This window comes from Morone saxatilis, unplaced genomic scaffold (genome assembly GCF_004916995.1).
Source record: "Morone saxatilis isolate NCDOM2014 unplaced genomic scaffold, NCSU_SB_2.0 Contig18, whole genome shotgun sequence".
In the NCBI taxonomy this organism is placed as follows: Eukaryota; Metazoa; Chordata; class Actinopteri; family Moronidae; genus Morone; species Morone saxatilis.
The window spans coordinates 24,182,945-24,187,021 of NW_023339740.1; positions in this window are offsets into that span (position 1 = coordinate 24,182,945).

Below are 4,077 nucleotides of genomic sequence, written 5' to 3' on the forward strand. Positions count from 1 at the left end.
CTCCACAAACTGAAAGACAAAAACCTTTTAATGTTGTACGTGCCCACTGATGTTTTAAGTTGAACTCACCCCTCAGATTATAACCCCCAACTCTGTAAAAAACAATTTTTAAATATTTCCAGGAAGTAGATTATTTCATTTTTACATGATTTGTGCTGTTTAGAAATGAACCAGGTCAGTGAATTTTAATGTTTTTGATTTTAAGAATTGTGAATTTGTGTGGTCTCTATAACTGGTATTATAAATTATTCTTATGGCTCTATTGATCAGACTCACTTAAATGCTTCTTCTTTATACAAATGTTGTGTGTGGATCATGTAATCTAATTGTTACTGCCACTTCTAACTGCTTGTTTTTTATGTGAAATAACACAAATAAATCTTTCCATTTTGGGGATCATTAAGAATCATTTGGATGCATACTTTGTCATATGATGATTTATAAACAAAATAAAAACAAAAGATGAAAAAGTCCTAAGCATTATAGCACAGTAAGCACATTTCTATAATGATATAAAGTCAACTTAAAGAAAACTAGTCAATGGAACAAACTGGAGTTATATATTTATTTTATCATCACCGATACTTAAGATAAATTTAGTTATTACTTCGACAATTTGTTTTTGAGTTTGGTTTAATTCATGCGATTAAATGACTCCACATTTGTTGGAGGATTAAGTTATGTTAACTTACTTCTTTCATTAAGGTATCCTGTCAAGTTGCACATAGTGTATCGATATTAGGCAGTGTACAGTATAATGCAGTACACAGGTTTTCCTCTGACAGTAACAGGTTTTGTTTGTGAGCTCGTTCAGATGGACAGTTGACCTGCAGAGCCGCAGCCACCTGCTGACCTTTGACCTTAATCTGTGCTCAGTCTGTGGTCGGAGGCTCAGCGGCTGAGTTTGTTCCACATTCAGACACGTGCGACATGTTTCTGCTTTTACTGAACTAAATCCGTCCGATCCAGTAATCAATGATTCATCAGAAACTCACATCTGACGGTACATCAGCAGGAAATACGTTAAATACACTACAGGTGAACTCACTGTGACTGAAGAGTTATAGATTATTTGAAAAATCCCCACTTTGCTTTTGTCAGCTGATCATAATTAAAACAATCTGTATTAAAACAAGAGTCAGCCATTTTAAAAGTGTCAGTTTTATGTCACTTCTTCCTCCAGATCAAACGTTTCTTTTCTTCTTTATTCTGCTATTGAAAACAAGTAACAACTTAAACATCTTGAGTATTGAGTTTAAAACATGCAAGGGGGACTAAATAAAGATAAAACATAAATAATTAACAGTTCAATAACTATATCTATCTAATTCCATCTAAATATACGTTTTTACAGCTTGTTTATGTTTGTAAATTCATATTTTGTAGAAATGTGTTCTCTGATATGGACATTGAGCTCTTAAAAAGTATTTTGCTTAAAGATTAAAAGTCAGTAATATAAAGCGAGGGTAGATATGATCAGACATAAGTTGTGACAATGTGAGTCAGACAGAAATACTACCAGTGTTTCTCTGTAGGTCTCCACTAACTCACATCACTGTCTTTAGTTTCTGCACATATCGATGAGTAAAGGTGAAGCATTTTAAAGGAAATCTCTTTGTTAGTTAACAAACAGGTGAGGTAGAACAACAACAGTTGTATCAAATGACTGACCTCACCTGACCTGCCTCTGCCCCTCCCCTCTCTGATCCACACACCCACACACAGGAGAGCGACGGCTGCCCCAGGAGGATGAATCCTAATCACTCTGCTGATGCTCTGTCTGCTCCCATAGTGCCACCAGCAGGTCGACACTGTGGCTTTGAATAAAATATCTCAACGACTATCAGATGGATTGCCATGGAATTTGCAACAAACATTCATGTTCCCCTCAGGATAAATTATAATAACTTTGGACCATAATCAACTTTGTTTTATGTTAAGAAACCTGCAAAATGAATTAAATTCAACAATTACCTCTCGTGCCAACACGTGCTTTAAAAAATGCAACAAAAGTGCCCTCTAGGGTGATAATTCCCACAGTGAATAAGCTGTTTCACCATAAATGCATTACAACTTTCTGTTTGCTGGTGTCCCTTCAGGGGAGTCCATCCCCCTGGCCTAAACATCATAGTATTATTTAACTATTTGTTTTTATTAATATGTTCAATTTGTTTTTTTTCTATTCGAAAATGTTTTAACCACTACTCTTGTAGAAAAATCTCTGCAGATTCTCTTCAGCACAAATCAAAGTGGGGATCTTCGTCACAGGTTGTCATATGCAGGATTATTCTTGAGGTTTATGTCCCAGGATTAGATAAAATAAGATAAGATTAGATAAGATTAGATAAGAGAAGAGAAGAGAAGAGAAGAGAAGAGAAGAGAAGAGAAGAGAAGAGAAGAGAAGAGAAATAAACTTTATTGATTTTCACACTGGAGAATTTAACTTGTTGTCCTGATAAACTTCCAGTGGTAGAGGAAATACTTCGATCCTTTACTCAAAGAACCAGTGTGTAGAATTCAGTGGCATCCAGCAGCTAAGATGCAAATTGTAACAAACTGAATACAGCTCAAGTACAGTGACTACAGAAACATTGCAGACTGCGTAGAAGAGGAACCTCTGTAGATGAACACAGCTCATTCTAAGGTAACAAAAACATGATCCTTATTTCCAGGTGATTATACACTAATGTAAACATACTTATAAATATTATATCCCTGGAGCGCCAGAGCTGGCACCTCATGTGCCAAGGCTGAGGCCCGGTTGCAGCGGCCATGGGTTTAAGTCCGACCTGTGGCTCTCTCATGTAGCATCCCCCCCCTTTCCTGTCCATGCTGAGCTGTATCTAATAAAGGCAATAACGCCCAAAATGAATATTATATTCCATTTCTGACAATAGATCCTCCTAAAAGTACAACTACGTCGAATTTTTACTAAAGTAAAGTACTTGTGTAAATGTTCCTCTACTGCAAATCTAACCACTGAAAACTGCTGAATCCTCAAATTATCGTCAGCTTCAGAAGTTATTTTCATGCAGTTTGAGGACTGTTGGTTTATTTTCTTGGTCACGTTAGAAAGGGATTACTTCAGGAGGACGTACACACACGTGAGTGTCCATTAATCCAGACACCTGCTGCTCCAGAGGAAATGGGGTCACATCTTCATTATGTAGATTTCCTGTGTGTCTGCAATAAGTGACCTGTGACCTGTGTGTGTGTGTGTGTGTGTAGTCAGCTCTGCTCTGACAGGACTGATCCCAAGCGACAGGTAAAGAGCCTGACTGACCTGGTTACACACTCACACACACACACAGCAGGTTATCTCCACATGGTTAGTGTGTTTTTACGCCACATGATGAAATATTGAAGAAACAGAGGAGGAGGAACAGTGTGTGTGTGTGTGTGTGTGTGTGTGTGCGTTAAACTTTACTGTCTCTTTCATAACCGACGTGATGAAATCAGAAGCCAAGTGTCTGACTCAACTACGGACTGCCACAAGAACACACACACACTGAGAAACACACACACACTCTTTCACACTGTCCTCGTTCTCTGGATTATCACCTGTACAACACCTGTGCTGCTGTGACACTGGCGTTTTGATCTCCCCCTGAGTCAGACTGCAGTGTGTGTGTGTGTGTGTGTGTGTGTGTTACAGCTTTAAATCCACCTCCTGTGTGTAGACCTGCAGTCTGGTCTCTCAGCCCTGTTCTGGTGGTCTCTCTCTGCTTCAGGGCAAATCCGGTCTAACATGCCTGGGGGAGCTCGTGCTGGGTTTAATATTTGGCTAACAGTGGGAGCATTAGGACACAGTTAAAGCCCCGGGGTGGTTGGACGACACAATGTGTGCACTCGGTGGTCCAAGTGCAGTATTTTTTTTCCAAATAAAGTTTCCTGCTGGTTATATTATTACTAGACTGCTTGTAAACCAATAACGGTACTTCCATGTAGTTAAAGTGAGTGAAGTGTATGTTATTGTCGCTACGCTTCACTGCAAGAATAGCATGCATGCCAGTATCTATTAAAGTGAATTAGATCACAGTGTAGCACACTGGTCTGCTGGCTGCTGCTGCTGCTGCT